The following is a 20,279-nucleotide window of genomic DNA, read 5'->3' as shown; positions in this document are numbered from 1 at the left end:
ATAGTAACAAGCAACCAACAAGTATGAGGATCACTGCTACGGTATAAATTACTGATTAATAAATGTGCTGGTAGGGCAATCCAAACTTCTGAACTATGGATTACAGCTAAAAAAAGCTGTGTCCAGCAAACCTTTGTAGAGCACTGCAGTTTTATTCTTGCATGCATTTTATTGACTGCAGGCCAAGCAGTCATTCAATATGTATCACACAGGTTGTTCCAGGAAATATTCCTGTGTTTAGATGACATTACATGATAAATTTAAACTGTGTAACTAAATAAATGAAGACATTAAATGACAGCTAAGTGTTTTAGTTAAGTCATCACTTATTATCTAACTTTTAAGCAATGCTGCCGGTTGACCATGTACTATTTTGTTAAGGTACATCTGATAAAATAAGGCACAAGATTATACATGCTAGACACAACCTACAAAGTTTTACATTAAAAAGTCATCAAAGCAGTCAATAAAGTAACATTTTGAATTATAACTGGATTCTCTGTAATGCTTGTGGAATTCAATGAAAAAAAAGGAAGTATAGGAATAACGGTTTTGCTTACATTTTTATTTTAATAATTGTTCATGTGTTTGGATTGTGGAAGGTACTATGGGCTGCTTAGGATAGATCACATAAAAACTTAAATGCCATAGGAAGCTTATATATATATATATATATATATATATATATATATATATATATATATATATATATATATATACTAATGATCCTAGCTTTTAACTAGTTCTTAGCAAAAACAGCTAACGCATTCTGCTAACTCCAGCAGACATCATCATACATGGTACTAAATAATGCAAAATCACATCTGCTTGGTACATTAAGATAAACGTGTCTGAGTATTCAGTCTAACTTTGTGATATACAAGTGTAATGTTTTTTTTTTCCCCTCTATTGAAATATTACTACAATAACTGCTGGTGGCCAAGGACATTGCTTAAAATGGTCCTACTATGAGAAAATTCTTCATCTGCTTAACAATGAAGCAAAAATGTACACCAAAACAATGCACGTCTTCTGATTTGTTTTGACTAAGGTACTCATTCTGTGTGTTATTAGCCTTCACAGAGGTCTATCTCTGTTAAATAGTTACCACTTTTGTTTTTATAGTTTCAACATTTTCCATGACATCAGCAGAACAATTTAGTCTGCTAAAGTGAATGCCATGAAAGTGTATTTGATTTTAAAAAAACATTCAGATAGAAGGAACAGAGAAAAATACAGCGAAGAAAGGTTCCGAGAAGATGGAAAGATAATTATTTATATTACTTTGGTAAGTACAAAAATTGAAGTCCTTCTAGGAAGAGATTAAAAACAAAAATAGAAGTAATCTAAAAGTGTGAAAAGAATCATGTTAAGAACACATTAAGGACTTTGTTTACTTCTGTTGCTATGCATTTGTCTTGGGGGGCAGTGAACTGTAAACATTTTTAGGAATTAACATAGCTTTTTACATTGTTAGTTGTTTATATTTACTTTAAAGAGTAAACATTTTCTGAAGCAAAATAACTGCCTTAAAATTGTATTGCTTAGATCTTGAGAAAAAATTAAATATGGTTAATTCTGTAAACAATCATCTTAATAATGTGTCAATACCACACCAAAATAGATCATCTTTAAATTAATCTAGTGCATTTCAAACTACATTTTAAGCATATGCAAGGGTATTCTAATGTTTCATCAACAACATTGTTCTCTTACCTGTGACAACCACTTTGGAACTAGAGCTGAACACGAACACTGTGCTATGCTACACATACCTCCTAGTTCAAAAACCTGAGCTAACAATTCCAGGCAGGTACTGCAATAAACTGCAGCCTGCAAAGCTATTGTACTTTTTACAAACAAATAGCATATAAACATTTGAGTATTCAATGTCATAAAGCATAATTGTTTATAGAAAGTTAAATACATCTTCTTGAACTGATGGTAAAAAATGCTAAAGTATTAATTCATGTTTTACTGTAAATAGTGAGTGCATGATGAATAAACATGTTTTCAGTTGTCCTATTTTGAAATTTCCTTCCATCGTCATTTTAAATCTAACTTAAAGAAACCAATTATTTTTGGAGAATTAAACATTTTAAAAGAATGCAGTATTAGTGCACACAAGACAAAACAATGAAATTAGATTGCCTTACCTGTGACAATCACCTTTGATCCAGAGCTGAACACCCACACAATGCTAAGCTATTGGTTTAATGCAATACAAAAAGGTATGGCAGCATTTTAAGGAAGCACCATAGAAAGCCATACACTGTAATTTTGAGTGAAAAAATAAGTCTAAGCAATTAAAATTTCACAGACAATCAAATCTATTTTTATAACTTTTATGCCATAATAGTAATCAATAACCTGATAATCATGTTTTGTGGTGACAAGCTACTAAGGTGCTTATACGTTTGATTTAGTACCTTGTTTTCAACAGATAATATTGGAAACAATGAAAAAGATGTCTAAGTGTAGAATGTGGAGGGAGAAAACTGATATGATTTGCAATGTAAATAGATATTGACTTTGAAATTATATTAAAACAAGAAATGAAATCTAGTATTATAATGGAGTTTTTTATTGATAGTGGAGAAAATCTGCAGTTTATAAACTGGTGATAGCATTATACATACATACATACATGCATATATGTTATCCGCTGCATTATAGAAAAGAAACAGTACAATGCGTATCTCATTTCCGATGGTAGCACTTTTTTAACTCAGTCATGTTGGTGTTAAATGTTATTTCATTGCAATGCATTGTGGAAATATTTAGAGTTATTCATGTAGAAAGTGTGTCATCCCTGGTGTCAGTTTGGCGTGGTAATGATCTTTCACAAAACCAAATGGAATAATATAAGAAAAACCAAGATTAAGTGTTCGCCTGCAAATATAAAATAATGGTATTCAGATGTGCTTAAGTATAACCCATCCAAGTTGAGGTTGACAAAAATAAATCAGTATGGTATTAACCTATTTAACATACTTGGACAGAATGTTTACAAGATGAAATGCCACGATGTAGAAAAACATTGTTACAGATCCCAAAGTTTTACATTGTGATACTGAAACTAACATTAGCCAGTTAAGCTCATCACTCTTCTTGTGATAAAATGATACTCTTGTAACCATTTCACGAGGTTCTCACCACTCTCAAGAACTGGAAACAATACAGTGTAATGAAGACCTCGGATCTCCATGTTCACACACAATCTTGGCATAAAGTCTCCAAAATGTTCACAAGAGGGGAGGCAGTTATAAAAACATGAAACCTGGTTTTGTTTAACATACTCCACCTTTGCATTCTTTGTAGAAAATCAATCATTGAGACTATGGAAATGCATCTGCCATTTTCTGCTGAAACAACGGCATAACAGATGATGAGACTGAAATTATCCAGAAGCAATAAAATGCCTAAAGGTATGAGTTTACCATTATCACCCATGAATGACAACTAATAGGATCACAGGAAATACTAGCTAAATGAGCCAAGAGACAATTTATACATTGCTAATATTCTCCCAGTGCTATATCCCTCTTTTTAAGAAGGGCAAAGCAGGTCAGTCCTGGAGTAAATGTATGGGTACCCATTAAGTCATCCAGGTTTAATTTGAAGGATGTTAGGGTGTCTTTTTATTTAACTGCAGGGACATTCTGTTTCAAAGTTGTAGTAGGCATTGGTTAATTTGTCTCTGCAGTGAATTTAATTTATTTCCTTGTGCAGACATAAATCCCTGGTTCTGGTACTAGTGGAGTTATCTGACTGCAAAGATACAGGAGTCCACGGAGGCTGGGGTGTCTTATGTTGTGGGACACAAAACAAAGATTACCCTGCAAGAGCTTATAAAAACTGAGTAAAAGGATAGTGCTTCCAGCCTTTTCTGGTAGTTCAGGGACTTTAGACTAACAGTCTTCTTGGCTAGGAACCTCTGGGATCTTTCCAGTTGCTTGATATGTTTAGGGGACTGTAATCAATAACTGATCTATCCTTGGAACTGTAATCAATAACTGGTCTATTCTGGGAGCTATAATCAATAACTGGTCTATCCTGGGCTGCATAAAGAGGGATGGTAATTTCTTTTGATCTGAACAATGTGCCTTTACATATTAGTTTTTCTAACTTGAAGGATTTTCTGATTACTGTTGCTTTCAAAGGAAAGGGAAGTATCACTACAGGTTCTAACATCCCTTGCTACATTCTAATTTTGCAATGAGGTAGTGGTTATACCACAGGTTAAAGAACAGAGCTATTTATAAAATATGACAATACTAATTTTTTTTGCATTTAATTTTAGCCCTTTTTCCATAAAAGACTTGTTTACAAGGGTTAGTTCCTTCTGTAATGAATGGGTGTCAGGGTATTTTGACAGGAAAGTCTCATTGCAATGTTTTACAAATTTACTTAAACAGTGTCTGAAGACTGGACTAATAGATATAGAAAAGGAGGAGGTCCCAGTACTGAGCCCTGGGGTACACCACTAGTTTTAGTTAGCTTCATACTTTCCGTGGAGGTATCTTCCACCTTAACTCTGTGGGTTTTATCTTTCAGCTAGTTGGCTATCCTCATCACCACATATGGATCAATGTTTAAGTTACAACATGGAGTGGAGGTATCTTCCACCTTAACTCTGTGGGTTTTATCTTTCAGCTAGTTGGCTATCCTCATCACCACATATGGATCAATGTTTAAGTTACAACATGGAGTGGAGGTATCTTCCACCTTAACTCTGTGGGTTTTATCTTTCAGCTAGTTGGCTATCCTCATCACCACATATGGATCAATGTTTAAGTTACAACATGGAGTGGAGGTATCTTCCACCTTAACTCTGTGGGTTTTATCTTTCAGCTAGTTGGCTATCCTCATCACCACATATGGATCAATGTTTAAGTTACAACATGGAGTGGAGGTATCTTCCACCTTATCTCTGTGGGTTTTATCTTTCAGCTAGTTGGCTATCCTCATCACCACATATGGATCAATGTTTAAGTTACAACATGGAGTGGAGGTATCTTCCACCTTAACTCTGTGGGTTTTATCTTTCAGCTAGTTGGCTATCCTCATCACCACATATGGATCAATGTTTAAGTTACAACATGGAGTGGAGGTATCTTCCACCTTAACTCTGTGGGTTTTATCTTTCAGCTAGTTGGCTATCCTCATCACCACATATGGATCAATGTTTAAGTTACAACATGGAATGGAGGTATCTTCCACCTTAACTCTGTGGGTTTTATCTTTCAGCTAGTTGGCTATCCTCATCACCACATATGGATCAATGTTTAAGTTACAACATGGAGTGTTGAATGCTTTGAACAAATGGAAATAAGTTGTGCGAATAGAATCACCACCGCGTGCAGCCTGTGTGACTTTTTCAAATAAGTTAACTAAACTGAGTAAGCAGGATCTTACTTTGATAAAGTCTAGTCTAGCCTGATATGTTTTTTTTGTATCACAGGTTATGTACCCTGGGGGTGGCATAATGGTTAAGGTGTTTACCTTATGAATATAACATAGAAGGTTTAATTATCACCTTTAAAGGGAAGTTTGCTAGGCTTTAAATGGCCTGTAAAGGCAACTAGCCTAGTACTTAACCTATGAACCAATGAATCTCTGAGATCACATATGATGTGTTCTCTGGCTTTACGAATCAGACTAGTCAGGCTAGAGCATAGTACAGGCCATTCTTGTGTATGGCATTGCCACTGTAGCTTACCATATTTTGGGAAAAATCAAGTTAAGTGTTTTAAGGAGGGGTTCCAAAAGTCTGACACTATTTATTAGACATTCAGGTAAATTATCAGGTCACATGCTTAAAGAACTAATTTAATATAATATATGCGTTTGTGATATTTGTAGGTGTAAGGGATTTGGGAATTGTGGAATTAAGGCAGTTATTTCAGGGGTACGTTTGCACAATGTATGTTGGCTAATATATTTGCTATATCTACTATTACTGAGTGGGAAGAGACACTTTGGATGCATTTAGTACCTTTTGGGTTTAGTGTCTTAATTTCTTAATGTAACTAAAGAAAGATTTAAAAATATCTTTGCCTGCAAAAGGTAATTTAAGTTCATGATGTGCCTTACTAGTCCTAAATTATATTCTCGATGCAGTCTTTGATATGAGGATTCTTTGATCTATTATATGTTTTAAGAAGTATTCTTCTCTTGTTATAGAGTTGATTTAAGCTGGGGGAACCACAGTGGCTTTTCTTTAAATTTCCTTTTCCATTTGGCTAAGGTAGGGACAGCCAGGTCTAGACACTTATCTATGCTGTAATATAACTCCTTTGTACAAACAGCAACTGTGTTGGTGTCAGATCTGGTGATGTTACAAATGAATTTGGAAAGCTCATCATAGGGGTTTGAAGAGTTTTGTCTATCTGAGTCACTGAATTCAGAAATATTGACTAATGAGGTTTTAGAGATTTTGAAAAGAAGGATACAAATTTACCATCAGAATTAAGCAAAGACAGAAAAAATAGAGGGGTGATATGTTAGTGGCTATATTAGTTAGGACCAGTTCAGGAATATGATGTCATCCATGTAACTATCTGTTCCAGGGAAATTGTGATTATTAAGACTAATAATCCTTGGGCATTCCCAACTTTGAAGGATTTACCTACGAGCTGTCAACAATATTTTAATTCTAATTTAATTTAAAAAAGGCTGAACTAAAAATACTATAAGAACAGAAAAAAATTGGGACTGGTGTCAATAGATCAACAAAGTTTTACTGAATTCTGAAATCACTTTCAGTGAACTTCAAAACAATTGTTTTCATTCATGGGGGCCTATGTGGTGGGACACTCACCCCACCAAACTTAAATATAGCTAGTCAGAGGTCACACAACAGTGGAGAAAAAGGAATCTGCCTCCACTGCTGAAAGTGATTTCCATGAAATACTTTCTCTGAAATGGAATTCAGCAAAAATGGTGTTAAGAGAATGACATGTTGCCCTTTTTTTTTGCATCCCCTCACACAGACCAAATTTATATATACAAACTCCACAGTCAAACGGCAGTAAAGGAAAGCGGGAACTCAGAAAAGAGTTTGTCTTCTTCAGGGTAAGCTGGAGTTCAGCGAGTTCCATTTGTGGGTCTAGACATGAGATTATCATTGACAAATATACAAATGCCACAACACTTTTCCCCAGGCCTGATTGTGTAGCATTCATAAAATCCAGTTATAGAGAGAGACTATGAATGAAGCAGTCTCAGTAACTACAAAGACATGTACTGTATGTGTTTAAGGCGCAGGATGCCCTCAAGACCAGACAATTTGTCATTAAGACTTCTGTCATTCAGAAGAGACACCTTGATGGGGACCAATTGAGAGAAGGTAATGGTTACATTGATACCTGCAAAATTCAGATGTTCATTTGTTGAACTATGTCTAAAAAATACAGTATGGTGGCAGTATGTGGAAGCTATGGAGCAAAATGTTAAGGTCATCCTTTGCAAAGCAAGTTGATCAGTCAGTCATGTCATTACAAGCTGACAAAGACTGAACCCAGCATGATGTCATCTACTAAACCACTTAATAAAGGGAATCAGATTTTATTTCTGTGTAGGTATCATTCTAGGCGAAAGGAAAATTTCATGCAGGATCAATATCTTGCTTGCATTAGACACATGAATGGAGATTATAAGGTTCAGTTAGAATGTAAGGAAAGAAGTTGGCAGATTAGACTGAGGGCAGACCTTAATGAAACAATCAGCATTAAATGTTTTTACAAGCTTTAAGGGTTTTATGTTACTTGGAAGTTACCTTTGATTATATATGCTTTTAACAAACTTATAGTTGCTTTTTAGTCCTATCACTTTTAATTTTCAAGATAATTTTTCATGTTTGTAACATCATCATCAGTTGTATCTTTCATTGGCTGTATGGATCACATGATTTATATGCAGTCTTTTCAAATTCTTGTGGTGGATCTACATTTTTACATGTTCTTATGAAGTTCTGTTCTGGTTAAAGTAGAACAATAGCACTAAACTTTGTGTTTGGAGCCTTGCCTTCACATTGCTGTGTTTTTAGTTTAGTTTTCAGAGTTTTAAAGTTTGGTTTGTTTTTGGAATGCTGCTACAATATACATAGTAAGCACAAATATGTTTGTCTGCATGTCCCTCTCAGTTGTGAGCCTCAAGTCATTCACGCTCACATGGGCTACAACTTGGTTATTATCACATTCATCTGGTGAGAGGCATGTTAGTGTGCTTTTGATGTCATGGATCCTGGCAACAAAGACAACTAATTGTAATCCTGTCTTTGTCCATTGCGATTGTGGGGTCAGTGTGCATAACAATAGGCTCTCCGATAAGACATTACTGTTTTCACTTATGGAGTTTGAGGCATTAGATGCTTTGTGATTGACTTCATGGTGACCCTTTACTATCTGTGAGCAAGGTGCTGATATGATGGTGGGCATCTGTGGAGACCTACTCTTTTTAACACCTTTATTAAATTATCACTTAAGACACAGGCATGCATATATTAATAAAAAAGAAGATAAAATGTATTAACATTTTTATGCATTATACATTACATATCTTTTCTTTCTTTATAACATCTTGCCATTTGGTCCAACATTACATTATTTGCTCAATTCCTGCAGTCCCTTAAACCTCACTCCTCCTCCTCCTGAACATTATTCTGCATGTATTAGTCCCACAAATTCCCTTTATTTCTATGTAATTTGGTTCTACCTATTTCTAAAGAATCCACTTCCAGTTCTTTTATCTCTTTAACAATATTCAGCACTTACACCTGGTTTAGATTCTGATTTCCATTTTCTAGTAATTGCTTTTTAGGCAGCCAATAGCATCAAATGTTATAAAGCTTTATCTAGGCAATTCAGATCCTGTGTTCCAGCTCAAAAGAATAATTTCCTTGGTTACAGCCATGTGTTCCCATAAAATTTCTGACAGAGTACTATGTATCTGAGATCTACTCATAATCCACGGAGGCTTTAGTGGTGCCTTTTCTACAGCCTCAGCTTATGTCATTTAGATTAGGAAATCTAATCTTTTCTTGTTTATGTCAACTGACAAACCCAGCTGGTAATGTCATCTGATACCCTATACCCCTGCAGCTTGGAACCGAACCAACAACCTCCCCAAATAGTATAGGCACCCCGTCCCTCAGCATCATTCCTGTCGAAACCATGACCCAGCACTTTCTGCAATGTCTGTAGCAGCTTGATTGAAATGGGTATCTTGAAACAATATAGGAATTAGTTCATGCTGTCTGATTTTCATCTGTCACTTCTGTCTGTTAAATGGCATAATGCTGTGTGTGACAAATGTACTTATATTTCAAATCTAGATGCTTAGGATTTCCCTCTCTCTTCCCCCCTTGACTGACCTGGTGTGACTAACTCTACATTTACCTACAAAACAGAGTCTACAGGACTGCAATTGGTCACTATAATAAAATCAGTTTCTCTCAGCATTTAAGCAGATTGAACTCTACATTTATCTACAAAACGGAGTCTACAGGACTGCAATTGGTCACTATAACAAAATCAGTTTCTCTCTGCATTTAAGCAGATTGAACTCTACATTTACCTACAAAACGGAGTCTACAGGACTGCAGTTGGTCACCATAACAAAGTCAGTTTCTCTCAGCATTTAAGCAGAGTAGGTTGCACACAAAAAGCATTTGTTAAGCTTTCACTTACAGTGCTGTGTAATTAAGCAGGTCACCACATTGGTCAGCCATAGGGCTCTTTTTTCTACTTGAGTGTTTGCCTCCTTCCCCTGTAACTTAAGTAAACTGACTCTTACATTAAGAGCTATAATACTTACCTTATAACTTTAGGACACCTTAGGAAACCTTGTAAACTGCAATAGCCCCACTATCTCTTCCCCCTTGGCTGACCTGGTGTGACTTAGTGTAAGTTTCTTCACTGCATGGATATTTTACTGTTTTTTGTGTAACTGAATGACCTGCTGCTAAATTCTTATTCTGCACAGACTGCTCTATTTTTTTTGCAGAGGCTCTATAAGTAGCTAGTGACTTTACTGAATTTCTGTGGTAATATTTGTGTTTAAACTGAACCTGTAAATTGCACACCCACATTGAAGAAGTGCTTTTATGACTTGAATAACTTGGGCTAGCTATACCTGAAGTACTTTTACTGGCAATTTGTCAGTTGTACAATTGTGAACAATTGATTTAGTTTTTCTGGTATATCTTTAAAATCTGGCAAGTGTTTATTTACTGTATTGCTCTCTTGCTTAAATTTCTTAGCTATAAATCTTAGTTCATTCTGAAGTATGCTACTTTACCCCCCCCACCAAACCTTTCTGAATGCATTATTATATAATAACTGCCTGTTGTTGCCTTCATGCTTACTCTAGAATCTCTGCTTTTCTCTTTTCCTAGTTGAACTCTACAGTTCCCTACAAAACGGTGTCTACAGGACTGCATTTGGTCACCATAACAAAATCAGCTTCTCTCAGCATTTAAGCAGAGTAGGTTGCACACAAAAAGCATTTGTTAAGCTTTCACTTACAGTGCTGTGTAATTAAGCAGGTCACCATTTTGGTCAGCCATAGGGCTCTTTTTTATACTTGAGTGTTTGCTTCCTTCCCCTGTAACTGAAGTAAACTGACTCTTACATTAAGAGCTGTAATACTTACCTTATAGCTTTAGGACACCTTAGGAAACCTTGTAAACTGCAATAGCCTCGCTACATTCACCCTCGCTATGCTCAGGCTCTCCTCGCTCCCCTCCCTGCCCCCAATTTCCTCCTTTACCCAGTACCTCCAAATTTAAAGTACTATAGCCACTCCCCCACTTTCTAGATCCTACCTGCTTTCATGTGGTGAAGGATGTCTGTGTCAGCCGGAGAGCCAATTATAGCCCCTAGTTTACAGTCGTCTTGAACTTGGTCAGTCATAGTCCTCCTGTGCTTGCCTGTACCTCTGAGAAGTATATGCTGAACAGGAGGGGTCCTAGGACTGAGCCCTGGGGAATGCCACTTGTAACCGGTTTAGAGTTGGACCTAGCTCCCGCAACTCTCACCATGTGGGTTCTGTCTGTGAGCCAGTTGGCAACCCATCTTGTGATGTAGGGGTTTATGTTCAGGTTGGTGAGATTGTCTATAGTACCAGAATGCAGAATGGGGAATGGTGTCGAAGGCCTTAGCGAGGTCTAGGTAGGCTGTGTGTACCAGCTTTCCCTCATGTATAGCCTTGGTAACTGTCTCAAAGAAGTCCACCAGGTTTAGGAAGCATGATCTGCCCTTAACAAAGCCAGTGTTTGGATGTTCCCAATGTCTCTGTTAATGAGTTCCATGATGATGCGCTCCATAGCCTTGCAGACCAAGCTAGTCAGGCTTATGGGGCGATAGTTCCCAGGGTCTGTTGTGGCTCCACCTTTGTGGAGCGGAATAACCGTTGCTGTGCGCCACTCTATGGGTATGTAGTCTGTGGAGAGGCTGAGTTTGAACAGTGTGTTTAGGTGAAGTGTTAGTTTGTCTTTGAGCTCATGCAGGATGCAGCCTGGGACACCGTCCAGTCCCATTGATGCTGTGTTTTTGGCTTTGGAGAGGGCTGTTTTAACCTGAGTGTCTGTGATTTCAGGGACTCTACATTCTTCTGGTATCGTTATGGGCCCTTTTGGGGGTGAGAGGGGTTGAAGTTTGTGCTGAACCTGTCTGCCAGGATGTTGGCGATATCGGTCGGTATAGTGTATTTTGTGCCATTCTGCACTAACTCCGAGCAGATCTGAGCATTGCCACTTAGATTCTTGACATAGCTAAAGAATGCCTTGTGATTATTTTTGGAGTCCTTGGCAATTTTTCTTTCAAAGCTCGCCTTGGATGATTTTATGACGGATCGTATTTTCTTGTTGATACTGATCAGGGATGTCTTCCCCTCTTGGGATTTTACTCTTTTCTGTACTAGTTTCCTCCTTCTATTTTATAGCTTGTTTATGGCAGGAGTCCACCAGACTGGTTTCCTTTCTTGGAGGAGTGAGTCTTGGTTTTGCTTGGGATGGCACGATCCATGCATTCTTGTAGCTGCCTGTAGAATGCATTAGTAAAGGATTTTGCAGCTTGGACAGTGTTATCCTTCAGCATGGGGGCTTTGAAACTTTCCACCTTGGTCTTAAGTAATGTGAAGTTTGCTTTTGAAAAGTTTTTCACAGTGGCTTTCTTGTTCAGGGGTGGGGGTGGAATATGGATATCCAAATTGATTTGTTTATGGTCAGATCTAACCCACGAGGGGTGACCTCTGGTGTGGAACACCGGTCGCCCATGTTTGTGATGACCAGGTCCAATATGTTGTCACCTCTGGTGGGAGTGTTGACCAGTTGAACCAAGGCATTTGAGTTTATAAATTCTAGGAAAAGTTGGGCAAGGGAGTTAGTACTTGAGTAGTTCTCCCAGTTAATATTTGGGTAATTGAAATCACCCAATATTAGGGTGTTTGGTAAGACCTTTATGTTTACCAATGTTTCCAGATATGTGGAATGGGGGTCCTGGGACATGGTGGGTGATCTGAAGCAAGCTACAATTTGAATTGCAGCTTTGCCCATTGTTAGTTGCATGTGGATGATCTCTGAAGCATCATGCTGTGCCACTAACCTGGAGGTGTGGGTATCCTTGATGAATATGGATATGCCCCCGCCTTTTGTATTTCGGTTTGGGTTCTGTAGCCGAAATGTATGGTATGAGTTGTAGCCTGGTAGTGCTGGGGTGCTCTCTGGAGCCTTAAACCAGGTTTCTGTTACTGCACATATATCGATTTTCTCCATACTGAGGAGTGCCTCGAGTGCATGCATTTTGAGGTTTAGACTTCTGGCATTGCGTAGCATTGCCCTCAGTTTTTTGATATTGTGCTATTTACGGTGGTGGGTTTGTCTTTTGAGCCTTGCCTAAAAAAGGAACTATGAGGGTGGCAAGAGACTTGGCAAGTATTTGAAAGCCTAAGGGTGACAGGGGCAAGCCATCTCTAGTGAAGCAGCATGGCTTGTCGAGCATGTCATCTCAGGCAGACTGACACCAGAAACTTAGCCAATTGTTGAAATCGAGAATTTTTCTTTATACCGTGGTATCATTCTTGGTGAGGGCAGGATGCTACTCAGGGTCAGGGTCATACTGGCCTGGGCTACGTGATCAGAGAGCTCTTCCATGTCTCTTTTCATGTAGTCCAGGGAGGTACGGCTCAGGTCATTCCCACCAATATGGACAATGACAGAGTCATATTTGTACTTGTTCTGGAGTGACCTGAGTGCTTGTGTTATGTGGCAGATCCTGGCACCCGACAGGCAGCTAACAGTAACCTTCTCCTTATTCAGCCTAGTGAGTGGGACGTCAGTGTGCCTGACTATAGAGTCACCTATTACTAGTATGTTGGGTATGTTATTTTGCCTTAAGGACTGTGATTGCATGGCACACTGATTTTGTGAAGTATGTGTTTCATGGTTTGTGTTGGGGGGGTGGAGGTTGCTTGGATGTTTGCTTTGGAGGTCTCTGTTGGTTTTGCAGATTTTTATTTAGAGCCTCCGAGTATGTTTTCATGTATTTATGTGTGTTTTTGTCGGTGCTGTTTTAATGGGTCTGTGTGAGACTGATGGTGTAATGCAAGTATTTCCCTTCTCCTCTTGACTGTCTGATCCAGTCTTGGGTTGAGAGAGCTTAGCTTCTAGTTTGGCTGTATAACTGCATTTCCCGCATGTATTATGCATGTATTAGTGTTTGGTGGTAGGAGGAGGGGGTTGTCTGTGTACATGAGGCAGTTGTAACATTGCCTCAAAATGCCCAGATTCACCAGTTGGACTGGAGAGTATACCTAAAACTGCTCTTTGGACATGCCTGGATAGGTACAGTGAACTGTTTTACTGGATGGCTGGTAAGGTTGAATAGAGAGCCTTGTCCTACTGTACAGTACAGGAGGGTCTAGTGTTAGAGTTTATAAGTGCTTGCTATAAGTTTTGAGCAAGTGCCAGGCTGAGAAATGAATGGCTTGAGTGCTTAAGCTGAAAGTTTGTCTAGTTCCAAGGGAAAAATTGAAGAGGAGACTTTGTAGAGCCGGGAATAGTTTTACCATAGCTAACCGGCGCTGCCCGAAGTGCAAAACCAAGCAAATATGGTATTTATAGCAGGGAAATGAAAAAGATAGAAATTAGCCAAAAATGGCCAATAAACTACTAATTTCTGGGCTGAAACCACTCCTCCAGGGACAGATAGGCTGCTCAAAGCTCCCTTCTCTCACAGGTGAACAGAGAAACTTCCTTCTATCCAAGTAAGGTATGGGCAAACACAGAGATTTGTAACACAGCCCTGAATTTAGCACTAACTTGAAAACTGGACTATACTATCTTAGAAAGGCAGGAAACAAGTATATATATATATTTTTTTTTTCAGAAAATAAAGCAGATATACTCAGAAAAACAGTTTAAAAGCACAGAAAAGGATACTTATTGTTATATATCGCAGGTCAGAGTTGTAATCAATGCCCCCAGTAATAAAGTAGGAAGAAACACAAATACAGTAAAAGCAGATGAATAAAGTGCAATTTCTTTTATATATATATATATATATATATATATATATATATATATATATATATAACAATAGAAAACGAACAGACTGATTTAAACAAGTTACCCAATTAACCAGAAAAAAGCTCAGAACTGAGCCTTGTTCTAGCAGTCTTCAATCAGACAAGTTCTAACTGCACACCTCTGCTTACTAGGGTGAAGGGGAACCTTCTCCAAATAAAGATGGCCTGGATCAGTGCTCAAGTTATACAAACAAAGCTAGATTCAGCAGGATGGGAGATAGGAGATTCAGGGGATGGGAGATGAGTCAAATTCCTTTCCTTTGCAGCTAATAACCACTTTCAAATGTCTTTCTTCATATAGCATTGTATTCTCTGGTATTATTTCCTACTACTTGCTATTTTCTGTTCTTCCTGCTATTCCTGTTTTATTATTTTGTACTTGGTCATTAACTTTTCTGTATTTTTCAAATGTTAATTTACATTGTCTTATGATTTATTAAGTAAATGTGGAGCTTTGCTCCCCGGACCTCCATTGAAAAAGGACCTGTGTCCAGTCAGACTTTCCCGGTAAACAAATGTAAAATAATAAAAAAAAAAAGTAGTACAAATTCAGGCTTCATAAAAGATTGCAGTTTAGCCATTCTAAAAAGAAGTAGCAGTAAAAAGTACTTTGAAAGCCTGTTCTGTGGCATTTGCACTGTTTGTGTTTTAAGTAGTCACAGAACGGCATGAAATGTTACTTAAAACTAACTGACTGAAGGACAGCAGTGTATGCATGTAAAATCAGTGCAGTGACAAGAGTTTTAGGAAGAAAGAGGCCTGCGTGATATAATTTTTTACCGGCAAGCACTGAATTATGGGATACCTAGAGGCAGACTAAACAATCAGAATTACTTCAAGATGCCAGACCCCATGTAGTCAGACTCAGAAATTATGAATAAAAATATTTAAAAACCTGTAAATAGTCCCATAGTGGTGTAAAAATGTAGGAAACACCAAACCATGATGAAATAAACATGTTTTTTTGAGTCTGTGGGTGTGGGTCTCCTTTAATACTACCTTCTCCTTTACATGGGGATCTCAGATGGTGCAGTGCTGCAGTGATTAATGTTGTTTCCTCACAGCAAGAGGTTCTCTAGTTTGATTCTCAGCTGGGGTTCCTTCTATGCTGAGTCTGCATGTCCTCCCTATGTTCATGTGGGTCTCCTCCATGTGCTCTGGTTTCCTCCCACATTACAAGACATGCATCTGGAGTGTTTCTCCCCAGGCGTCTGCTGAAAATTGGCTTGTTCCAAGCTGGACTTTCCCAGTAAACAAATGATAAATAAATAAATAAATAAACAAATAAATCTCATCTTAATCCTGTAAATGAAGGTGTGCCATATGTAACAAAAGAGGATGGTGGTATAGGACTTATAAATCTAGTAGTGTGTGCAGTTTTGTTACATTTATATAAAATACTTAAATGGTTAATGGAAAGAAATGGTAATTTAATAAGTCTATTATTGGAAAACAAATAAAAAGTATGGGATACGATGAAAAGTTGTAAAATAGTGTACAGATGAAGAAATGGGGTTTATATTATTTGCACAAAAGTTCAAATTGTCGATCGCTGTAAACAGCAAAAATGCCAATAATCGAATCCTGTATTGTGGGGGGCTGTGTCCCCCCACATCCCCCGCTAATTATATATACCAACTCCAAGGTCACACTACAGTGAGGAAAGGGCAAATTTCCTGAAAACAGACATCAATTATCGTCATTTTCGCTGTTTACAGCGATCGACATTTTCATCTATCGTTCAAATAATATAGACCCAAAAAATGAAAGCATATCATTTTAAAATTGTAATGTAAAAATAAGTATAGAATATTTAGAAGATGAAAGAAAAAAGTGGTATAAAAAGTAATGGTGAAATATTTTTTATGTATACTAATGGAAAGAATTGGAAGAAGTGAAAATCAGAGCTAAAAAAGCAGGAAAATAGATTTAAAAGATATTAGAATGTCATGGTTTTTTATGGAGACCTGTGATAAGGAAATTATCAATCAAAGCAAACAGGCCATATAAAAAAATTAAAAGAATATGTAATTATTGTTATAAAGAAGACACTACTAAACATCTTTTTGAAATATAAAATAATTGATACATTATGGATTAAGTTAGATGAGAATCATTATTCAGATGAAATTAAGAGATGTGAAAATATTAATATGCATATGATTTAATATGTTTTTATAAAGATGAAGATAAAGTGTTTATTGAAAAGGTTGATAAAAATATTGAATATTATCTGAATAATTTGGAAACAAAGATTGAAAGGAATTATGTATAATGCTAAATGAAATCTATCAGGAAATTTTGGAAAAAAAAAAGATTTTGTTTGTGGAAAATACAGTGGGGGTCAGATATAAATGTGTTTTGAATGTAAACAAATGGATATGAGGTCAGTGCAAATAGTTTGTGTATAATATTGTAAATTCAGTTTATATTGTAAATATTCAAGACTTGTTAAATAAAGGACCCCTACACTTTTCAATTCGGCACATTTCTCTCCCATTGCCTGGATGGAGGTGGCTGGAAGAAAAGACACGCTGTGGAGGGAGAGCAGCAGAGCAAGTTGGAAATGGAGTGAGTGTTGGAGCAAGAGAAGCCAGTACTGCATGATGGAAAAGTTCCTACAATCAGGCGATGCATGAAGGGATTAATATGGAAACGTGCAAGTAAACTTGCCATAACAGTACGTGTTTGAATATGATGCAGTAACCTAAGTTATATGGGTTATATATTGCTAAGGATTTAACAGCTGGCCAGCTTCCACTAACACTAACCATGCTCCCAAACTATCAATTTGCTTGAGCTGAGCTGACTGAGAGAATGGGAGGCTGAAGCCCTGAGAGGGCAATCCTAGGAAAATAAAAATAAATGTCCCTACTCTGGCATAAAATAAATAAATAAATAATACAAAAATAAGGGGGATTATGAGAGAGGGGATGGCTACTACAGCAGTGATAATTCCAATGTTTACTGTTATGGTAGGTCTACTTACACAACTGTTCTATGTTCATCATTTGATCATTGCTATAGTAGCCTAAGCTATAGATATTACCGTAGCTTAGCTAGACTGGGAGGAGGAAGAATGTATTTCCAGGACCCCCTGCAGAATGGTCCCAGCAAATCCTAGACCTGGAGAAGGAATCTATTTCAGTATGCTCAGAGGACCGAGTTGCTGCTTTTAGAATACTTTTGGAATCCAGTTGTTTCCAAAAAGCCCAACCTGGATTACTGGATGGGGAAAAGAAAATACACCCCTAGGATTCCACCTGCATCCCTGCTGGACAGTGGCATAGGGTGCTGACTTGTTGGAACATGGGCTAAATTCTTGGCTAAGATTGTAAGGGCCTCAGGGCCAATAGCCTAGTAACTTCCTATGATCCTATGAAGTCAAGGCCCTGGTAGAATAAGGCTTGACTCTGCCCAGAATAGTCTTGTTGTGGTGGGTGTAAGAAAAAGAAAGAGCTTGAGACAACCATTTGGAAATCATTTGTTTTGACACCAGTTGCCTTTTTTACCTTCACAAGAAATGAACAACTGATTGTAAGTTCTGAACATTTTTGTTCTCTCAGGATAACACCTGACTTGGATTGGAATGTCATTTTCCCCTCATTTTAGGTTCTGGAAATAAAACAGGGAGATAGATAGCTTGGCTTAAGGCAAACTTGGGTACCACTTTAGGTGTAAATGAAGGCTTAGTTCTTGGGGAAACCTATCTTTGTGGAAAATGAGATAAGGCTGACCCATCAGAAGAGCTTGTAACTCACATTCCCTTCTTGCAGAGGTCAAAACAATAAATAGAACTAAAATTGAGTTGGAGGTTGCAGGAGCAAAACAGGTCCAAAAAATGAAGAGTATCTCAAGACCAACTATGTAAAAAAAATGAGTATTTATTTAAAGATGAGCGCTTTCACTGTTAACACAGCTTCTTCAGATCTAAGTTAAAATGATCTGAGTTTTTATTTTACTTCTAAGTGCTTTTTAAACTGGGTGACAGGTAGCATTCATCTGGTGTATTCAGTGGTGTGCTGTTTTAAGTTTAATAAATAGAACTGTTTTCCAAATTGAGAACCTCAAGTCAGCCTGATCCCAAGAAAGAGCCACCTGGTTTCTAGGAGGTTTTGTATGCAACACCACTTTCAAAAACATTTTAACATGAGAGCGGTGGTGGTGCTGTGGTAGCGTTGCCGCCTCACAGTAAGACGTTGTCCTGTTCGATTCTCAGCTAGAGCGTCTTCTGTGTGGAGACATGCGTGAATGGGCGTACCTTCATTGAAGGTTGTGCGTCAGGGCCGGCAACTCGGCACATAAAAAAAAATCTACTGCCAATCATTAGCGGACCGGAGTTCCGCTGTGGCGACCCCTAGCCAGGAAAAGCCGAAAGACACAACAACAACAACTGTATGGAAAAATAGAGATCCATGGGAAGACATGCTGAGATGGACAACAAATAAACCTTGACTGAGGAGAAAGGCAGATCATAGAATATTATCTCACAGAAATAATGTAGAACTAGAAAAGTTCTAGTACTTTTGTTGGCAACAATTAGGCAACCTTTTCCATTTGCTAATATAGGATTTTCTGGTAGCAGGTTTTCTGGTTGCCATTTCCTGCTGGATGTTCTCAGGAAAAAAAAAAAGGTGCCTAAAAGCTAATCAAACTGTGTCATCTAAGCAGTCAGTTGTACTTGCACGGGGCAGGGATGTATCAAAATTCCATGGTATTGTTTGAGTAAATCCAATCAGTGAGGAAGCTTGTGATAACTGCTCTTGACCAGTTCCAGAAAGAGGGAGAAGCACTGTTGCTTCAGCCAGAAGATAGTCACCACAGCGATCTTTTATGAGTCCTTTTGAATCTTCAAAATTACCATGGATATCAGTGGAAAGGGTGGGAAAAGCATACAGTAACATGTCTGTTCAAGGGAAAGAAATGAAAAGCCATTTGTCTTCCAGACCTTCTGCATGAAGTCTTGGAACAGAAATTTGCCAACTGTTTGTTTAGAGTGGATGAAAAAGATCTGTTTGAGGTATTCCCCACAGATGGACCAAATCTTGGAATACTCTCCGATTGTGTTTCCATTTGTAAGGGTCTGTCCCGGCCCTACTCAGCTTGTCTGATTCATAGTTTTGCTCTGACAGAATGTAAGATGCTTATAGAATGAGATTGTGCCAAAACACTATATACCAGGCTACCCTGGCAAGCCAGAATTGCCAGCAATAACCTCCATAGGGATGAGCATGACTTTCTTGACAGACAAGGAGACATTCTTTGCCCCTTTACCAGGAATGGCTGTTGCCTGCCAAGGGTACTGAAACAGCCACAGAGGGAAATGGTTAACCCCTTGTCCATGCTAGCTGTCGTGATTATACCAGTGGGAATCTAGGAAAAATATTAGTGGTTTGAGGAATCAGTTGTGGCTACAGCAGAGTCACCAACCTACAGCAGAAACACGTTAGTAGCTTATTGTAGTGCCAAGACCGGTAGGTTGTTTAAGCAGAAAAAGATGCCTGCTTTCTGGGGGAAACCAAATAGCAATATTTAGTAAAGGTAAGTAGGAAAAAAGTAAGATTTACCCCAGATAAAACAGTAAAATAACTTACAGACTTAACCTAACCCCCAAAAGTAAAATAGCACAATTTTCATTAATCAAAAGTAGTTTAAAACAAGTTTTAACAACTTTTATGAAAAGAGTAACA

This window comes from Protopterus annectens, chromosome 13.part0 (genome assembly GCF_019279795.1).
Source record: "Protopterus annectens isolate FY-2018-M chromosome 13.part0, PAN1.0, whole genome shotgun sequence".
NCBI lineage: Eukaryota > Metazoa > Chordata > Ceratodontiformes > Protopteridae > Protopterus > Protopterus annectens.
This window is presented reverse-complemented; position numbering follows the sequence as displayed.